Source organism: Ceratina calcarata, unplaced genomic scaffold (genome assembly GCF_001652005.2).
Source record: "Ceratina calcarata isolate Rehan_Ccalc_2016 unplaced genomic scaffold, ASM165200v1 scaffold430.2, whole genome shotgun sequence".
Lineage (NCBI taxonomy): Eukaryota > Metazoa > Arthropoda > Insecta > Hymenoptera > Apidae > Ceratina > Ceratina calcarata.
In genome coordinates, this window is record NW_017166723.1 from 226,512 (window position 1) to 235,599 (window position 9,088).

Below are 9,088 nucleotides of genomic sequence, written 5' to 3' on the forward strand. Positions count from 1 at the left end.
AAATGGATGATGAAAATAGGTAAGGTTTTCAATTGTTGAATAGAACTGTACGTGTTTTTGCACGCAAGTTTCTTTGTGCATTTTTATACATACATTCGCGACACAGAGATGAATCATTTGCATGTTTTTGTGGATTGCTTTGAACCTGCCTTTTTATCTGTTCGTTGGTTTATTATCGTACCTCCGCATAACCATGGTACTCACAATATCCCCCGCCCGCCTTTTCATTTACTCGCGCTCCTTGACTTTCCCTTTCTCCTTTTCTCTCCGCCGCTTTTCTTCGCAATCGTTTCCATTCTTTATCCATCCACGCATTGTTTTACTTTCATTCTGAAAGATCACACTCGAAGAATGATTCGCTACGACTTTTCATCACTTTCACGCGTCCACTGTTTGGTTCATTCGGCCACTTTCTGACCTGCTCGTTTTTCGTCTCATAGTTCACTTTATTTTCTTCTTCTTTTGTAGAAGTTTCCCCTTGTGGTTTTGCTTTAGCTTTGAAGCATTTAGAAGTATTGCGGGTTTGATGCATAATTATCCGCCGTTCGTGTAGGCAAATTTTTGTTAGTGAAAATTTGCATTTCGTTTATTTATTTTTATAAAAATATTCTTCTATGTTCGTCATATCTAACATCTTGAATTCTGCTTCTTAGATAAGTATCATTCAAGATCGAAATAAAACGATAAATATTACAGATAAGAGATGCGCTTCAAGTACAATTTAAATTGGATTTACAGGTTCATGCCGAAGTACATTTTTCATCAATCACGGTATCTTCGCGTTCTCCATCGAATATTATAGTACAAAACACGGGAATGCTTTTACTGAATATCGATGGCAACAATACTGCTTCGTACAATAAGTACGCATCCACAGTCGTGCGGTATTTGATTTTGTTTAATGAAAAAACAAAAATTCGTTTCTTGCATTGAAGCAATCTTTCAAATCGATTCAATTTTCCAATTGGGAACGGCGCCGTGTTCCATTTCCTTCTAATTTTACATATTTCATCGCTGCGCGGGGCCAATATGGACGGAGAGCAAAGTGAATTCTCGTATCAGTGAAACAGACATTGCGACCCAGGTATAATGCAGTTTCCATAATCCGTCAAAGCAACAATAAATCGATGAGTGTATCGGGAGGTTTCGGCTTTGTTCCGAGCCCAGTCGTGCAGCGAAAGCACGACCGCTGGGTTTGAATAAACGATGCTACGGAACGCGAGATACTGATGATATTATCGTGTCGGATGTTATCGATTTCTATCGTTATGTGGGCTCGTTTCCTGCGCGTATATCGGAGAATACCGCGACTCCGCGCGGGACCGCACCGGCCATTATCTTTGCCAAAGAGTTACATTCCTTCTTCGAGTATTCCGTTCCATTTTTGCCAAATTGCTGTTTTCTATTAATTACAGAATTGTACTGCATCTCCCTCTTCCCTTATGATTGAAGTGTTTTGTACATTACAGTTTATGTTAAATATTAGATAGCTATTATTCTTCTATTATTATTATTATTTTATTATTTTATCATTACATTATAACCCCAAAATGATTTCCGACCCACTTGGCATCTACACGAATTATCCTGCAAGAATTAATTCGCATTATGCGTATATTTTTCTGTATTATATACTTACTTTTTATATTATATGTATATAACCTTTATATGTATGTTACATATACATTGTATAATTCCGTTATATATAATTTAATATAATCTATTCTATTCTATCTATGCTATAGTATACGATATATCACTTCATTCTTTATCGTGTCATTTGAAAACGACGTATCCGTCGTCCTTTCTATGAAGTTTAATCAGGAAAATTGAGAACCAGGGAAGAGCATTTTAATACTCGCGCGTATCAACCAAAACCTCATTTTGAAAGTGCATCCTCGTTTATATGGGAAAATATTAATAAACGCTCTCTGGAGGATGGACGTTTTCATCAGAAACGATAAAAGCGGTGAAATGATTACCGTCGCGTTTTCAACAGAACGTGCGGTCGAGATAGGGGCGGGCATCTTAAGGACGCTAATTAATTAAGGAATCGTGATAATTAATAGGTCCTCCGACACGAGTGCCGTCTCACCCAGCTAATTTTCCGGCTGACGAATCATTCATAGTGAATTAATTATGTCGAGTAATTTTATTAAATACTACATCGATTGCAGAGGAAGGAATCTTGGCTAGAAAGTGACCAAGTCGATTGAATTCGTGTTCATGTTCCTATTCAAATTATTAAGTTTATTCGTATACCACAGAACATATTTCGTACATAAAATTGACGATTCCATCGAAACGTAAAAATTGTATATTACATTTAGAGAAGATAATTAGTATGAGTAAAAATAAAATGTTTTTTTTTGAGAAAATTCAGATACGTAAGGGAGAGTCAGTAACTTCATCAAAAATTGTTTAAGAATTCTGTGAAATATATTGAAAGAGTTTGTAGAACGTGTTACATGATTATGAGCATTATTTCTATTAATATAAGAATTAATGAGAACAAAAGGTAAATGTAAGAACAGAAGGTGAAGTTCTAATAAATCAAAAAAGAAAAGGCGTTTATAGAAATAGATGGTCAAGCCCTGCGTGACGAAGTCTTACTACTTAATCACTTAATTCTTTAACAGAAGGACATATTCTGGTTAGTACAGAGTTGACAATTTTGAGGATTGTCTACCTACCTGCCTCGAGCGATGGGGCATCGGGCAAGCGATCGCGACAGAAAAACGTATTCGCGGCGTGAAACACTATCGTTCACGGTAATCTACGCGTATACGACAGCCATCAGAGTTGGGCCATTGTCAAGAGGCAGCGATGCGTACTCTCCACGACGCCAGACATTCCGGAAACGAGGCAAGGGTGAAAGGAGAAAGAGAAAGAGGGAGAACGTGAATCACGAAGATGATGCGGGAACCACTGTCGACCGAAATTCACGTTCGCCCCGTGCAAAGATCGAGAAACGCTGCTCGTGTGTGACCTACATCGGTAACGAGACGTTTCGTCGATCCAATAATGGGAAACCATCTCGGATTCGTGGCGGATAACGCCGTCGAGAGGTGAACTGAATGAAGCCGAGCGACGATTTTGCCAAGAGATCGTTCGATAAGCAATCATAGGCGACGATTCCACGAACTACCAATGAGGAAATCCCTGCGCATTGTTTTAAATAACGGATCGTGGACTTGCCGGAATCGCCGATCAAGATTACTGCATAATGAACAAACATATGATTCATACTTTGCAGAACATTTCTATCTTTAGAAAATAAATAAATAATAAAAAACGGTACCAAAGAACTACAATCTAGTTTGAGAATCTCTGTATCTTAAATTGTATATCGATCTTTTAATCATTTAATGTACCTGCTAATGAATGTTACGACGAATTAAGGGAAATATATCTCCCTGTTACATATTAATATTCACATACAGCCACACGTTCATAAATATTCGCCTCGTGCTCTTGTTTCGCGAATCGTGTTTATCGGGCGTTTATTCTCGCGTAATTAATCGTCGAATATTGTACAACGTTAAAGTTATTGACTACTTGACATACATACAACTCGATCTTATATTCGAATAACCGTGGAAAATATCAGAGCCGCGGAATCGGAAAACGCTACATGTGTTCCTGACAAAATTGACAGGCTCTCGTTAAGTAGAGCGAAACTGTTGATTATCGTAGAACGACATTTAAGGAATACAGCCTAATTAATTCTCGTGGTACTTCCCGGTCCTCGAGGAATAATTGTGTAATCTGCGTCCGCGAACGTGATAATTTAATTCCGAGTAATTTACCGTGATTTTCTCTCTCGCATATCGCAAAAATCGTGACGTCAATACAAGGTGTCCCAGAAAGATTGTTAGGGCCGAAAAGGGATGATTCTGTAGGTGTTCAATTTAAAACAGTCCTTCATTTTGCCTTTTACTACAGGAGATGATTGTTCATACTGTTTTTTAATTATTAGCGAAAGACGGTGGCCAATGAGAGCACACGTAGGGCCTGTGCTCAGCCACGGGAGTATTGGCTCCGATCGTATGCTCGTGGCTAAGCACGAACCCTACACATGCTCTTATTCGTCAGTGTTTTTCGTTAATAATTCAAAAACCATTTCTAATTTTGCCAAAGGAAATTGTTATTTAGAAACACCTACAGAATCACCCCTTTTCGGCTCTAACACTTTTCCTAGGACACCCTATACATCAGATTGATGTAATTACTGTTTCGTAGCGAACGTTTATAATGTGTTCTGGAATAAATTAATATCCTTACATTGTTTCATCGAAGCTACGCATTCAAGTAGAAATTGCCTAAAACGCGAGTATCGAGCAAAACACTGATTGTATAATTACCCGTTCAAAGCGTTCCGCTACCGATGGAATTTACTTTAACAATGGATCCGGTACCAGAGCGCTTGACCCAGTTTCCTCGATTCTAACCATTTTTATTTCCAGCTACTAACGTTCCTGATAAATTTATCCGAGTGGATTTTCTCCTTTCAAGATTACTTTGCTTTTACCTCGAATACTACCAGCCGTGAAATGAACTTTTTCACACCGCAACAAAAATTCAATTCCTGTTTCATATCATTTGCGGAATAAGACGTTACTATACGTATGTACGTGTATTAAACCGTGGGAGAGCATTAACAACGCATTACTATAATAATCGCTCTTGGCTAAGGCTTAAGTAACCAGAGTTTCCTGTTCCGTCCGAAGGAATTCTTTACGTATCACGAGGACGTTACACGGGTCCGTGTAATATCTATGTAACGCGGCATTACACAGCACGCGACGCGACGGGTCGCCGGCGTCATAGACTGACAATGAGAGACGTTCGACAGAGGTGCCTTATACTTCTACCATCAGCCGATTCCACGTTTTCCAGTCTGGAGCCGCACTCGCGAGGCGAGCAAGTCTCAAACACCACGTGTAATCTCATACATTATTAAGCTCGGTTGATCGACGCAGTTGCTTCTATTTGCTTCGCTTCGATTTGATTTAACTTCGGTTCAGTCACACGTCAAACGCATAGACAGTGTTCAATAATTTAAAGTTAGACCTTAAAAATAGCTACGAATCTTGGATATTTTAAGGAAATGAATTCATGATATAAGAATGTTAGCAGAGAATATTTATTTCTGCATCACCCAGGGGTTATTGTACTAGAATTAACTGCATGCGCCCATTAGAACGTCCTCATAGAATTTCTCTTCCCCTACGATTGTTATCTTGATTCGCGAACAGAAAATGATGCAGGGAGATCAAAGCGCGAGAGTAGGTGCAAATTCAGCGTATAGCACAATTAGCTGCTAATAGCACGGCATAAATGGTTCTCTCGACACCGACCGTCTCGATTATTTTATCCATTTCCGTCGATTGTGGTAAACGATAAGCGTCCGCGGCGTCGTTCGCACGTACGCTTATCAAATTAATCGTAATAGACTTGTTATAATCATAATTCGTGCCTGAATATTTCGTCTGACACGCGAAGCAAATTTGTTCCTCGCGAGTTCATTCGAAATTTTTAATAGTATTTACTTAGTTATTATATTATTATATTATTATTATATTATTTTAATAGTTTTTAATTTATTAATATATACTTTAAATAACGTTTCAGAAATCATCTGAATTATTTATATGCATATATTAGACATTTATTTCTGATTTAGAAAAAGTTGAACTTCGAAATTGAAAAAATAGTTATTAGTATTTGTTGGAATATGCGAGCGCAGTTCCGAAAGACTTAATGCCATTTCCTTGTTCATCAATTAATCAATTTCATCGTTAGTCAGTTACTAATTGTACCTCAACGTGCAAACGTCTCATTTGTGTAATAAATATTTATTTAATATTCGTTTAACAAACTACAAAAGTTCTTCCATAATAGTCGAACACAACAGTATTAAATTTAATGTATAGCCTCAGGTTCTTCCTTGTTGTTTTTCTCTCCTGCATTTCAATCTTCCTCTTTATTTCACTTAATCTGTCCTCAACCTTATTCTCCTCTTCACTCGTTATTTTTCCTCCTTTCCCTTCATGCAATCTCCTACTTCTATTTGTTTTTCTATTTCCTTTACTTCTTCAATACCTTTTTCTAGCTGCTTCCACTTTCTCTTTTTCTAAATCTGTCTTCCATTACTCTTTTTATTTTTTCAATCTTGTCTCTCATTCTCTGTTCTCCTTTTATAATTCTGTTTTCCGAAATCTTCTTATCTCTTACAGCTCCTTTTCATCTTTTTCTTCGTCTCCTTCATTAATTCCCTAATCCCCGTCTTAATTTAATAAAATTTAATAGTCTCCTCTTATATTATATATATTTTTAAACATATGCTTCATCATTTTTTTCTCATCACCTTAAAGACTAATTATACTTCCTTACAGCTACACTTACAGTTCGCAATAATTCAGAGTACCAGCTTGGACCTTAAGATACTAAGGCTTGAAACAATCCAACTTCTTGCACAAAAATTCTCGTGACTAGCGGTTTCTATGCATAGAACGCAGTATGAATGATCCGGCTTACAGAACAGGTTATCTAAGCTTTGAAACGATCAGCGCAGCATAGGAGATCGTTGATCCGGCGAAACAGCCGTTGATGCGAAACCACACCGTCGCGTCGGGTCGGGTCGGACCGGACCGGGAATAGGTAATCGAATTAGCGAGGAGCAGGATCTGAACTGGCCGACAATGGTACTGGGAAATTCGTGTGTACGAATTGCTCTCGGTTGCCGGAGCCCGAGTTTTCGCGGACGAACGTTCGGGATGGACGCCCGCACGGTGGGGCGGTTTCGCGACAGCGGAGGAGCTCGAAACGCGGGGTGCGGTCTCGGCCCCGAGCCGGAGAGTGCCGGAGAACCACTTCACGGCATTTAGCAGCCCTTGTTTACAAGGAAGCGGCGCGCATCGCATATATTTGCTCGGGTCACAGCATTCGTATTCCAGCCGGTCGGCCGTGTGTGCGTCCATTCGTATCTCGCCATGCAGAAGTGCAGTGTGCGAGTGTGCCTCTAGTGCCGATACGTGCCGGTATTTCGACGAGCGATTTCCAGGGCCGGCCAACGTTGAGTTCCTCTCCATTGCTTACGCCGCTGCCGCACCGAGCGGGAAATCGACAACCCGTATGTAACGCGGTTTCGCGCGAGACTTGTGACCCTAATTTGTGATAAACACAAAAAGACGCCCAGATATTACAGAGATAATTGTATTGTCATATTGCTAGGATTCAGTACTACTACTATTGGTATTAAAACTATTTCTATCAAGCGATGTCAAAAGACACCTTTTGAAATTTTCGCCCAAAATTATTATCATTAGTTTAATCGTTTTTTCTCGATTTAAATAATGAATTTAACAACCAGTATAGGAAAAGTTAAAAATTTAATTGAGGAAAAAGTATTAAACTAATAATAATAATTTGAAGCAGAATTTCATGTCTTCATACCGGTAGAAATAGTTAACTATTAGTACCTACTAGTATAACAATTAGATTGTATTATATCGTTCTATTATACAAGAAAGAGATTGTATATGTATCCTCATGAAAATTATGAAATCTCTAAGAAAAACAAATCTTTCCATGAAAAGATAAAAAACTGGACTTGAAAATGGGTTTGAATATTTCATGAAAAATATTTTATCTTATAAACTAATCTATTCCCATGAAAACAAGCTCTGGAAAGTCATGAAATCAACGTAACTCGTCAACTTTTCTTTTTAGTTATATTGGTAATTTTAAATAACTGCAAGTAAACCTATGAGGCTCCCTTATACTCAATAAACTACCGCGACCCTCGATTATTAAGCCTAATAAGGCAAGGAAGGCTAATAAACATATATTATGCTACATCTATAAATTATACATATTATCTATGTATTATACTATATGTACATTATAAAATGGTCTATTTGCCTGTATAATTAAATAACAAAATAAGTCAATAAATAAAGAAATAACTTGAAAAAGAAACACAAGTTTTTGTTGAGGAATTCATTCGTTAATCTATCGGTTATATGTTCGTTCGTTGACGTATCGGATATTCGGTTATTTAGAACGTGAATGCGATTAAATTTTGATTGGATAAAAATGGTTTTCCGGAAGCGAAGTTTGACCATCAGAATGATTATACGCATTCAATCAGGATTGGAATGGAACTGTTAACTTTTATAAATAGAAGTTATTTATCGAATTTTTGTTAGAGTTACACGATACGCATATAACTGTCGTGTGTGTATCGTAATCTTTACATGTACTGAATAAATAGTATCTTTTATATTTTTACGATCGATATTTGTAGAGAAAAAATAAGATACAAAGGGTTAATAAATATTATGGAAAATGTCTGATTTGGTCGAATCTTAATTCATACAAGTTTTTATGATTGATATTTGCGGAGGGAAAATGAGATACATTGAGGTTGTCAAAAATTAAGCTTACTCTCGTTATATAACATTCTGTACGCACAGCAGACGCTCTCCCCCCGCCAGCATAATTAGAAGTTACACATTACGTCAGCGAAACGAGATTGTTCCAACTAAACCTTGTGTATCCAGTTAACAGCGATGTATGTTTAGCTAACAGCGAAAGATTAGCAGCTTCGGTTTTCCTGTTCCACGGATCGGGCATTCTTTTCCTCCGCTCTAACGTGTGCGTTCAGTTCGGTTCGTTACCTCACTCATTACGTGATACTTACGCACTCGCACAATGAAAGTTAAACATAGTCCTTATGCTTAAATTGCTGTATTATGTAAAGCAGGGAAAAAACTGATTACCGCATCTCGTTTAATTTAACCGGTCAGAAGTTACATACTTCGAACATACATAGTACGAGTTTCTGTTTTCACGATATTAAATAATAAATAAATGTCGTATCGGAACGTTTTTCATTTTTTACAATTGTCAGATATTAAGACATTGTGAGAGCAATAAATAATGACTAGTCTAATGACTAGACTTTTATGCAATTATATGAAAATTTTATGGACAGAAATAATAAATGCCTCGCATAATGTATAGGCAAAATAAAATATTTAAAAATCTATTTCAAATAACACATTCTTTTATCACTTAAGTA